Raw genomic sequence first — 13,091 nt, 5'->3', positions numbered from 1 at the left:
GTCTGCAACCTACACCACAGCTCACGGCAACGCTGAATCGTTAACTCACTGAGCAAAGGCAGGGACCGAACCCGCAACCTCATGGTTCCTAGTCGGATTCGTTAACCACTGCGCCACGATGGGAACTCCAGCTTAAGTGACTTCTTTGAAGCCCTGCAGCCAGTAAGTGGTGTCACATCTCAGGACAAGGTCACCTACATAAGACCCTCCTCAGCATTGAATTTGGATCCCATTGCCACACATAATTTATAGTCTGCTGATTCATCTTATATAGTGAATGTCTGCTGGATTAATATGTCCCAAATCTGACTGGATCAATCAGAATCAAGCTTGGAGAACTGAATAAAAACTAAATTCTCAGAACCCGCATGAGTGATTTTGATTCAGTATGTCAAAAGTGAAATGCTAAAGATCTATATATTTAGAAGGCTCCCTGGGTAATACCTGTTTCAAGATGTAATAGTGGAGGGTAATTTGATTTCATATGTCTGTTATTGCCTTTAAGTTCAGAAAATAGAAATCAGTACATCAAAACAGACACTTTAGTTGCTTCATTTTTTATCAAGTATGTGAAATTTGAGTCCTTTGCTACATACTGTATAATTCCACTTACAGAGTATTCTTGAAAAGGCAAAATTATAGTGATACACAAATGAGGGTATGGAGATGGAGAGAAAGGTTTACTGGGGGAGTTGGTGTTGTGAAGGAACTGTTCTACGTCTTGTGGTGGCAGTTAAACTAAATTTGTCAAAACATGCAGAACTGTACACTTAAAAAGGATACACTTTACTGTTTATAAATAGTACCTTAAAATAGGGGAGGGAGGCCTTTTGTAAGAGCCTTTTGTTTTCACAAAAACATATTTATGTTCACGTCTTTATTTTTTTCTTATTGTTTAAAATGATTTTTATTTTTTCCATTCTAGCTGGTTTACGTGTTCTATCGACTTTCTACTGTCAGCAAAGTGAGGCAGTCAAACATACACATATACATATACATTCTTTTCCTCACATTATCCTCCGTCCTGTGCCATCATAAGTGACTAGATATAGTTCCCAGTGCCATACAGCACGATCTCATTGCTTCTCCATTCCTAATGCAATAGTTTGCCTCTATTAACCCCAGCTTCCCAGTCCATCCGACTCCCTCCCCCTCGGCAACTACAAGTCTGTCCTCCAAGTCCATGAGTTTCTTTTCTGTGGAAAAGTTCATTTCTGCCGTGTGTTAGATTCCAGATATAAGTGATATCATACGGTTTTTGCCTTTCTCTTTCTGACTTACTTCACTCAGTATGAGAGTCTCTAGTTCCCGTGTGGCTCACAGCACATCTATATTTAATATCAGCTAATCTATACCTAAAAAAGATTTAGACATAGAGTATTTCTAGTGGTGGGTTTAACCATTTTCCTAAAAATTTCATGTAAAATAACATGAAATACATTCAAAAATATCTATTCATACTTACTCCTTTAGCTAGATATGGCTTCACATAGTTTATCTCTCTCCTATATGAGGGGGGAAAGCTTTATGGAGTTTTTAAAACATGCTTCATTAATGCTCTTTAAAAAAAAAAAAAAAAAAAAAACCTATTGAATGTGTCCTCATGGTAACTGCAGAGTTAAATATTTCTGGTCTTTCGATTATTTCTAATGCTGAGAGAACTTCCATGTCAAAAGGAAATGACCCAAGGCCCTGACTGCCCTTGGCAAACTTTCTGATAATAAAAAAGAAAGAAAGAAAAAAGGTTAGGTTTTTTTTTAAAGAGACATTTGAAAAGTGCCTTTGAACTTTGACATTATCAACTCATATGCTCCATTTTTCTATCTGTGACCTTTGTGTAGAATGTTCATTTAACTCAGAAGACCTTTCCTGCATTGTCTAGTAATTTTCCTCTTTCCATCTTGTGGATGTGGGATCCTTTGGTCATTTACTGGAAGTTAAAGGAATAAAGACAAGTGGCTCTAGCATTTACTTCACCAGTGGCCGCGGAAGAGATATTGAAACAGGCTATGAGTCTACAAATCACAGCCTGCTCTCAGCATGTTGTAAATCTTTCCTTTAACCTTTCATCACTTAACATCTTCCCTATAGATAATGTCCATTAGATGCCTTAGTCCTCTGGATATCATTCAGAGTTATAATGGGATGACTCTTGAAGATAATGTCTGTGGCTTCATGCAACAGTGTTTCAGGGCTCGATTTTAATTCTGATGAACTCTGATTTAAGGCTTGCTGATTTTTATAGACAGTCCTTGAAGACTTAAAAAAAAAAAAAAACAGCAAAAACCAGTTTTGTTGCTGACTCATCATTTCTGCCTACTGTCTTATGTGGCTAACTCATTTGTCATGGCCATTCTCCTCTTGGTCTCCATGTAACTAATACCAAACAATTTGAGAATTGGAAATGATTTGATCCATTTCTCTCTCCATGAGGCATGTACCTCCTCTGGGACATCCTTGATGACTTTTTTTAGTGATAAGATTCTCACTGTATCACATCAGCTTTTTCTACTGATAGGGAATTCTAATGATTGGAAAGGAATTTTATGTTGAATCACATTATTCTACCTTCTACCTGTTTGTCCTAAATTTGTCCACTGGAGATAGTTATCCCTTCGTTAATTTTGTTTCTTCATTCAATGGCCTTATGTTGAGTATTATTCTGTGCTAGGTCCTCTGATAGGTAATGGGGCTCTGGAGATTTTTTTAATATATATCAGCAGTCTCTGCCCTTCAAGATCTAAAGGCCAATGGACAGGGGTAAGATAGGATAAGAATAAAAATATAATAGGATAGGATAAGAATATAATATAACCATAACCAGATTTCACCAGGCTTCCAGACCATGGCTATAAATAGAGTCACAGTAACAGTGATCATTTATACTTAGCTGTTTGGTCATTTCTCCCTTGTAGTTTAAGAACAAGGCCCCTTTGCAAAAACTGCTCTTAAAGTAGCTTTGGGAATCCACAAGATTAAATTCTTTTTTTTTTTTTTTTTTTGCTCACTCATCATTTCTTCCAAGTGCTCATCCCTAAATCCTCTCCTTTTAAACATGGTAGAGTGATATCTTGCTGGACATGGGCTTCCTGGTCCTCTCCAGAATTCCTGTGAGCAGGGAGTTCCCATTGTGACTCAGTGGAAAGGAATCTGACTGGCATCCATGAGGATGCAGGTTTGATCCCTGCCCTTGCTTAGTCGGTCAGGGATCTGGGTTTGCCACAAGCTGTAACATAGGTTGCAGACCTGGCTCGGATCTGATTTGGCTGTGGCTGTGGCTTAGGCTGACAGCTGCAGCTCTAATTTGACCCCTAGCCTGGAAACTTCCATACGCCATGGGTGCAGCCCTAAAAAGCAAAAAAAAAAAAAAAAAAAGAATTCCCGTGAGCATAACTGGACTCTTCACCAGCCCTGTGCCACAGCTCCCCTGGCCCTGTCTCAGATGCACTGGTGGCCTTTCCAAATCCAAACAAGGATGCATAATTAATGGAGAAGTGGGAAGAAGGTTCACTTTCCCTACTATGTGTTATACTTTGTTGCCTGGCCCTTAATCAGCCCTGCATGTACTTCATTTTTTTAAAGGACTCTTAGTTTCTAAAGCTTTTGTCTGCAGTCCTTCTTTTTCCATAGGACTCAAACTTAATGTCTGGGCCAGGCTTAGGAATCAGACCCCAGACTGAGGGCTAGCCATTAAGCTGTCCTTTTGATTTCCACACCTTTCTTCCATCTTGGCCACTAGGCTCAGACGTTCAAAACCTCCTCCTCACAGTCCCTTCTTCTTCATGCACATCAGCTTGTGCAAATAAATGCCCCCTCCTGTACAATGTTCCCCATCTTAGGCTTGTATGTCCTGCTGTTAAGTAAGTCAGTGGCTGCAAAGCAATTCAGTACTTTCTTTTCTTTTCTTTTTTTAGGGCTGCACCCACAGCATATATAGGTTCCCAGGCTAGAGGTTGAATTGGAGCTACAGCTGCTAGCCTATACCACAGCCACAGCAACATGGGATCTGAGCTGAGTCTGCAGTCTATACCACAGCTCACAGCAATGCCAGATTCTTAACCCATTGAGCAAGGCTAGGGATCAAACCTCATGGATGCTAGTCAGATTCATTTCCACTGAGCCACGACAGGAACTCCAACTCAGTATTTTCTATGAAAAGTTTGTGCAAAGTAGTATTTTAATATAGAGGAGGAACACCCAACTCATCTGGGGAAAAATGGAAGTGATCCTCAGGGAAAGCTTTCAGACATGGTAAAACTTCATTTCGGTCCTATAGGACAATAGGAAGTTAGTGTGACACAACTACCTTCCAGTGAGAGGAAACTTTGTAAACAGAAGCATAGAAGTGTGAGAAGAAAAGTGGCATGTTTTAGGATCTTTGATTAGGGCTGTGAGCTGTTGTCACGAGGGTCATCATAATTGCTGGTGATGGCCTTTAGCTCTTCCTGTGGCCATCCAGCTCCCCAGAATGTCTGATTGGGGTTTGGGTCCTATCAGGTCCTTCTCAGATGCTCAAACCCCCTTAATTGGCCCAGATACTGGCTACATGCCTGCTTCCTCATGGGGGAGTAATAGCAGTTAAAAACACATTGAGGTTTGTGTTTTGAAAATCATCTGGGCAGTAGTGTGGAAGGACCAGAGGAATGGCCTGCTAAAGTTGCCAACTGATTAAATCTATTGCCCCACCTGTCTGGCAATAGTTCAGTCCTGTAAGACTGCACACATCCACTGTCCTTACCTTTTCCAGGTCAGCAACTGCTACTTTTAGACTATTTTCATATTTTATGGTCCCCAGAGTCTTTCCCACCCTTTGTGTTCTGCCCTGGATGTGCCCCAGCTTGTCCAAGTCCTTCTTAAAGTGGTGTTTCTTGGAATGGAACATGATTTTTCAGTTTGTTCCAGAAACAGAACAAATTAGAAAAAGATATGTGCCTCTTTTTCTTACAGAATATCATATTGTGGATGCATTTATTACTTACAATCATCTTGTGTTGTCAACAGTGACTTTTTTAAAAAACTTAAGATCTTCTCTGATCCATTCAACTCTCCCTCTCCTCATATCTCACTTTAGGATCTTTCCTGTGAAGCCTAATCTAATAATATTTAGTGAATTGGCCTGAATGAACTTTCTTTAACCTCTTATTCAGGCTTTAATAAGTCTCTTTTCTGTCCTCACTGGGAACAGGTACTCTAAAAGGTCTGTGTACTTAGAAATGGAAAAAAACATTTATGGACATCTTAAGGGTTAAAAAATTTTATTTAGTTTAAAATATATTTAGCCAGACTCTATTGATGTATCTCTAGATATAAAAATGCATTCATTGGGCCTGATTGGAGGGGGAGAGAGTGGGAGGGATCTGGAGCTTGGGCTTATCAGACACAACTTAGAATAGATTTACAAGGAGATCCTGCTGAATAGCATTGAGAATTTTGTCTAGATACTCATGTTGCAACAGAACAAAGGGTGGGGAAAAAATGTAATTGTAATGTATACATGTAAGGATAACTTGATCCCCTTGCTGTAGAGTGGGAAAATTAAAAAAAAAAAAAATGCGTTCATTGGAAATTGCACTTTCTTAGCTCTGCTACTTAAGGCATTAAAAAAAAAAAGTCTATAATTTCTAGAATATAACAACTGACTAAAAGAGAATTTTCACATAATCATTTAATGGAATGTAGTAGAAATAAATATTGTTTAAAATCCAAACTCTGGGAGTTCCCGTCGTGGCGCAGTGGTTAACGAATCCGACTAGGAACCATGAGGTTGCGGGTTCTATCCCTGCCCTTGCTCAGTGGGTTAACGATCCAGCGTTGCCGTGAGCTGTGGTGTAGGTCCGCAGACATGGCTCGGATCCTGCATTGCTATGGCTCTGGTGTAGGTCAGCGGCTACAGCTCTGATTCGACCCCTAGCCTGGGAACCTCCATATGCCGTGGGAGCGGCCTAAGAAATGACAAAAAAAAAAAAAAATAATAAATCCAAACTCTATTACCACTTTGACCTTTTGATGAGTAAGGGAGCTGAGGGGAGAAAATTTATTTCAGTGGGAAACAATCTTTTTTTAAAAAACTTAATCTTCTTACTGTATTTTTCATCTGTAACAACTAAAAGGGGAGGAGGAAGATAAAGGTAGAAATCTCAAAGCATTTAAAGGGCAAGACCCTTTGTTTAATGAGCCTTTCACATGCAGGTCAGTCTGGAGGATGGAGAGCTACAATGATCTGTTTGAAAAGATGAGGGGGTGTTGTAGGCAAAGTAATAGCCCCCCAAAATATCCAGGTCCAAATCCATGAAAACTTTGGATATTACATGGCAAGATGAACTTGGCAGATCTAATTAAGGATCTTGAAAAGGGGAGATTATCCTGGATTATCTGGACAGGTTCAGTGTAATCAGAAAGATCCTTATAAATGGAGATGTGACAACAGAAGTGGAGGTCAGCGTGTGCAGCTTGAGAAAGCCCTAACCTGCCATCACTGGCTTTGAAGGTGGAGGAATGGAGCCAGGAGCCAAGGTGTGTGGGCAACCTCTAGAAGTTGGAAAGGCAAAGAAATGAATTCTCTCCTAGAGAATTGTAAGAAAATAGCTTTGTGCTGTTTGAAGTCACTTAAGTTTGTGGTAATGGGTTACAACAATAGGAAACTAATATAGGGGTTTGAATTTAAAAGGAGTCCAAGAAGAAGACAATTCAGGGGAAAAAATGAAGGAATAAGGATAAGCAGAGAACCAGTGGGAATGAGTAGCATGGGTAGAGGCTGAAACTTGCAGGGAAGCATGACCAGTGAGAAATTCCCAGGAATGGGGCAGTTAGAGGATTGTGTGAACTGTATGCTCTACTCAGTTTAAATATATTACATCTGCTTTGTCCTTTGCTCGATATTCAGCCTGCTGTCTTCAGTTGCCACTCACACCTCATAAAACTAAAGATGTATGTTCTTACAGGCTACCACTGAGAATACAGAGATGGAAAAAATAAGACATCTTTAACACTCAAATAGAAATATTCAAGTTACGGAGCTCCTGTCGTGGCTCAGTGGTTAATGAACCCGACTAGTGTCCATGAGGACGAGGGCTCCATCCCTGCCTTGCTCAGTGGGTTAAGGATCTGGCATTGCCGTGAGCTGTGGTGTAGGTGGCAGATGAGGCTCAGATCCCACACTGCTGTGGTTGCGGTGTAGGCCGGCAGCTACAGCTCTGATTCAACCCCTAGCCTGGGAACCTTCAAATGCCGTGGGTACAGCCCTAAAATGACCAAAAAAAAAAAAAAAAAAAAAAAAGAAGAAGAAGAAGAAGAAATATTCAAGTTATAAATTTGTCCTATTTTAAATGTTATTTCAGTAAAACTTGTTCCCTCACTGTAATAGGTTGAATAGTATCTCCTCAAAATCTGTGAGCATCTGAAACTTTAGACTGGGACCTTACTTGGAAGTAGTCTTTGCAGATGCAGTTAGCTATGGATCTGAAGATGAAATCATGCTGAATATACATGCTGGATTTTCTGCATGGGCAATAAATCCAGTCACTGGTGTCCTCATAAGAAAGGAGAGGACATACAGCAACACAAAGAAGATCGTGTGAAAACAGAGGCAGAGATTAGAGTGATAAGGAACACCAGAAGCCATGAGAAGCTGGGAAAGGCAATGCAAGATTTTCTCCAGAGCCTTTGGAGGGGGCATGACCCTGCCAATACCTTAATTTCAGTCTTCAGGCCTCCAGAATGTGAGAGAATACATTTCTCTTGTAAGCCACCAAATTTATAGTGCTTTGTTATAGCAGCCCTGGAGACTAACATACTCCGTTATTAAATGAGGAAGATATATCAGAGAATATCTGCTAAATGTCTCTTCTAGCAACAAACTTCCATGAAGCTATGATTCTATGCATCCATCATCGTGCATTACAGTGATTTCTCACTTAATTAGGTAAAAAGAATTAACTATCATTTTAAAGTCTAGTGTCTGTAACATCTATGTTGTCTTAGTTAATCTCGCAAATGCCCAGTGAGTCACATGATACTGTCCTCACTTTATGAACAAGGATCCTGAGCCTCGGAGAGATTAAGTAACTTGCACACATTTGCAGGTTTTAAGTATTGAATTTGTAGTTTGAGAGCAGCACTTCTGGCAATACTTACCTGCCCTCCTGCCAGCTTAGGTCTTCAGTAAGATTACATTATGATTTAGCATTGAAGCAAAAAGTTTTACCGAAAAAAAAAAAAAAAAACCAAACAACAACAACATGGAAACAATAAGTGAAATATAAATTTGATATTAGTGATACAAACATTTATTGTTAGAAAACTGGCCACAAGTCTATATGTTCTTGCAAACTACAATCAAGGAAGAAGCTCACAAGAAGATAAAGCTGTGCTATATTTGTTACTAAAACACATACTAAAGGATCATTTACCACATGCCAATTCATGCAACTGAAGGCCGGAGAAATTGACGAAGTCTCCACAATAAGTGAAAGGAATTTCAAAACAATGAGAGTTCAGTGTAACCAAATTCATGCATGATGCGGAACTGTTATTAAAGAGTGGAATATCAATTTGTCAAAAATTTCCAGTATATTGGAAGCCACTTAACTTCCAGTTACAAGTGATTCAATTGAGGAAAGAGGAAACTGAATTTAATCAAAGAGGAAGTGCTGAGAAAATTACAATGTCTCTTTTTTTATTAAATTATTTCAAAATTTAGAACAAAGAAATTACAGTGTCTTTTGATATGCCTCTCAATGCCAAGATACTAAAATGATTAACCTCAAGAACATAGGTGACAAAATGTAGCATTTCAACATGATGCCATGCTTAACATCAGAGTGATAAAACTTGCCACCATATTTAATTTTAAATTAAAAAAATAAAACTAAAGGTGGTAAACAGAGTTGGGGCCCCCATGACCTTCACCTTCATTGTCATATCTGTGGATATGTTACATTGCATGGCCAAAGAGACTTTGCAAATATAATTAAGGTTGCTAATCAATTGATGCTAAAATAGACTATTCTGGGATTAACCAGGAGGGCCCAATGTAATCACAAGCCCTTAAATACAGAGCTTTCTCCCAGATGAGGATTGAAAAGAAAGTCAGAGAGATACAGAAGAAAGGGGAAGTCAGATAAATTTGAAGCATGAGCAGGATTTAGCACATATTGCTGGCTTAAAAATAGAGAGGGTGTCAAGAAAACCAGTACCTCAGTGTTGCAACGACAGAAATTGAATTCTTCCAACAACCTGAATGAGCTTGTTTCTTCCCTAGAATCCTCAAAAAGGATTGCAATTCTGTCAACACCTCGATTTTGGTCTTGTGAGATCCTAAGCAAATAAATCCATCTGACAAATGCCATGACAAACGTCTCATCTCCAGAACTGTGAGATAATAAAAAGGTGTTGTTCACTGAGTTATATGGAATGATGGGCCTAAGGGGACCTGCTGTATTGCACAGAAAATAATATTCTGTGATAATCTATGTGGCAAAAGAATCTGAAAGAGAATGAATGTGTGTACATGTATAACTGAGTCACTTTGTTGTACAGCAGGAATTATCACAGCCTTGTAAATCAACTATACTTCAATAAAAGTTTTTTTAAAAAGGTATTGTCTTAAATTGCTAGTCCTGTACTAGTTTGTTATGCAGGAGTAGGAAATGAGTGTGATATTAGTGTATGAGTTTGAACCCATTCTCGTATGAGAATGAGAGATTGAACTCAATGATGTTACTGTGTGTGTGTGTGTGTGTGTGTGTGTGTGTGCACGTGCACATGAATACTCCTGCAGTTGGATAACAGTTGATGAATAAGCCATATATAGCCATGTGGAACAGATGACCAGGAGCCTGACATAACCTTCCAAGTTATGTTAGGTCTTGACACAGTTTTTAGACATGTATCTCCACAGTAAAAGAATTGCTGGTGGCATCACTGGACAACAGCAACCACTTAAAATTTCTGTCAACAAACCAACCAGTGACCACTTGAGGAGGGAATGTGAGTCTGATTGTTGCCTGAAAACCTGCCATGGCACCTCATACTAAGTTCAGCAGAATGGCAGCATCAGAACTTGGGGGAAGGGTCTGGCAACTCAGAAGAGAGTCCTGGACCTGATAGCAGAGCACTCTTCTAAGAAAGGCTGCATTCTAATGACTCAAAGCATACCTGTGGGCTTCTAAGTATCTATTGAAAAGTGATTCAGAAGGGGGGCAAACACCAGAAGTAAGAGAGGCTACAACTCTATTATCTGTAAGAAGGTCACCACACCAAAAACCTATAAAAATGAAAAGGCAGAGGACTATAACTCAGATGAGGGAGAAAGGAAAAAACCCAGAAAATCAGCTAAGCAATGAGGAGATTCTTAGCCTCCAGGAAAAAGACTTTAGACTGTTGATGCTGAAGATGATGCAAGACATTGGAAATAAACTGGAGGCAAAGATGGATAACTTATAGGAAATACTGACCAAAAAGATACAAGATATAAAACTTAAACAAGAAGAGATGCCAAATACAATAACTGAAATAAAAAATTCACTAGAAGCAGCTAACAGCAGAATACAGGAGGCAGAAGAACGAAAAAGCGAGGTGGAGGACCGATTAGTAGAAATCATGGATGCAGAATAGAAAAGAGAAAAAAGATTGAAAACAAATGAAGAGAGTCTCAGAGGACTCTGGGACAACGTTAAACGTACCAACATTCATATTATAGGGGTGCCAGAAGGAGAAGAGAGAGAGAAGGGGACAGAAAAAATATTCCAAGAGATAACAGCCAAAAACTTCCCTAACATGGGAAAGGAACCACTCCCTCAAATCCAGGAAGCACAACGAGTACCATATAAAATAAACCCAAGGAGGGATACACCAAGATGCATATTAATCAAACTAACCAAAATTAAAGACAAAGAGAAAATCTTGAAAGCAGCTAGGGAAAAGAAACAAATCACATACAAGGGAACCCCAATAAGGTTATCGGCAGATTTTTCAGCAGAAACTCTGCAGGCCAGAAGGGAGTGGCATGATATACTTAACATCATGAAAGGAAAAAACCTCCAACCAAGATTACTCTACCCAGCAAGGCTCTCATTCAGATTTGAAGGAGAAATCAAAAGCTTCACAGATAAGCAAAAGTTGAGAGAATTCAGCAACACTAGACCAGCCTTACAACAAATACTAAAGGAAGTTCTCTAGGCAGAAAAGAAAAGGCCACAACCAGAAACAAAAACACCACAAATGACAAGGCTCACCAGTAAAGGTATATATACAGTAAAGATACGAAATCATTCATGCACGATTATACCACCAAAATCAGAAATCATGAGAAGAGGTGGGTACAAATGCAGGACACTGGAGATGCACTTGCAATTAAGAGAACAACAACTTAAAACAATCTCATATACATATAGACTCTTAACAGCAAAACTTCAGAATAACTGCAAACCAAAAATCTACAATTGATACACAAACAAGGAATCTCTGGAGAAGAATATATCTCATAGTAAATAAGTGCATAATCTACCATGAAGGGGGTCATTTGACATCATTCTTGGAATGCTGAAGTCTTCTTACATCTGATTCTGATTTCCTCTCCATCAAAGAATTTATGATAATTATAATTAAATAATGCCACTGTATGACTAAATAATACAGTTCTACAATTTTATTATTAATAACCACTTCTCTCCATGGTACAATGTAAAGTCTATAATGTCTTGTTTATCACATCACCTAGAATGGTGTAATGCCTTTATTGAAGAATCAATAAGATGTAACAAATTGTGAAGACATATTTATATAGTTACACTGTTTTTTAACCAATTTATGCATTTTATATTTTACTTATTTTCAGAGGGTGTATTATTTTTGTTATTCTTACCAGTTAAGTTATTCTTTTTACTATGCTATATAAAATATTTAATGGTATATAAGGCTTTCTTTATAAATTTTAGTTGCATAATACATACAATTTTAATATAATGCTAATTTTTAAAGAAAAATTGACATGTAATAGATAATACTAAATAGTAAAGATGAAAGCCATACAAAATGGGATAAAATATAGAATAAATTTCCTATTCGTCTCAGCATATTTTCCATTCCACTTCTCCAAAGGGAGTCGCTTAATATGTTTCTTAAGATCCATGATATAATAATGTGTGTGAATGTAATTGTGTTTAAATATATGTATTTTATTTTGTAAAAAAAAGAAATTTAAAGAACAGGCATTCTTCCTAAACCATGTAAACCAATCACTAGATATTATTGAACATGAAAAGAAAATTGTATATAGTGATGAATATATTTGTTTTGGAATTAGTTAACTAGCTAGTTACCTACAATTATAAAAGAGCTATGAAGATACAGCTGAAGGGTAAGATTTAAAATGTTCTTTAATTACTGTATGATAGATAGTTTCTTACCACTATGCACTCAGAATTGTCTATTCAAACTGTTTCCAATTTGAATTCTACCAAGTTTTCTTAATTAGTTGCTAACAAGATTTGCTTCATTAATGGAATTTTTATTATTGTTGTAATTAAAAATAATTATGGAATATGTGCACACTCCTCAAATAAAAAAATAAAAATAAAAAAATAATAATAATAATAAAAAAGAAAAGTGATTCAGAAGAGTGGCACTGAGTTTGAAGAAATTTTAGAAATACTTCAGTCAATTGATTTTACTTATAATTTTTCCTTTTATGTATAATGGATTTGTATAGTTTAAAATTTAAATTTTCCTCCAAGAATGCTGTATGATAAAATTTATGTCTAATCCAAAAGTTCTTTAAAATAAGGGAGTTCCCTTCATGGCTCAGTGGTTAATGAACCTGATTAGGATCCATGAGGATGTGGGTTCAATCCCTGGCCTCACTCAATAGGTTAAGAATTCAGCATTGCCCTACAGCAGCTGTAGCTCCAATTCGACCCCTAGCCTGGGAACCTCCATATGCCTCGAGTGCGGCCCTAAAAAATCTTCAAAATAAGATTAAAATACTTTCAGTGATAAGCACACACTGACTTATTACAGCATTTTTTCTGTTGATGATATCATAGATTTAATGGAATAGTATGACTTTTTCACACTCTGCTTTTCTTATGGCT

General features: G+C 37.9%; 1 protein-coding gene across 7 annotated transcripts in view; it reads left to right on the top strand.

Moving 5' to 3' along the window:
* PDE11A (phosphodiesterase 11A) overlaps window positions 1-13,091 on the top strand; it is a 427,800-nt gene that overhangs the window by 198,835 nt on the left and 215,874 nt on the right. The gene's annotated exons all lie outside the window — the stretch shown is intronic.

This window comes from Sus scrofa, chromosome 15 (assembly GCF_054392235.1).
Source record: "Sus scrofa isolate SSC_HxYL_T2T_F1_AM1 chromosome 15, Sscrofa_HxYL_maternal_Yorkshire_Landrace_v2.0, whole genome shotgun sequence".
NCBI lineage: Eukaryota > Metazoa > Chordata > Mammalia > Artiodactyla > Suidae > Sus > Sus scrofa.
The sequence above is the reverse complement of the archived record's forward strand: the minus strand, read 5'-3'. Positions and strand labels throughout refer to the sequence as shown.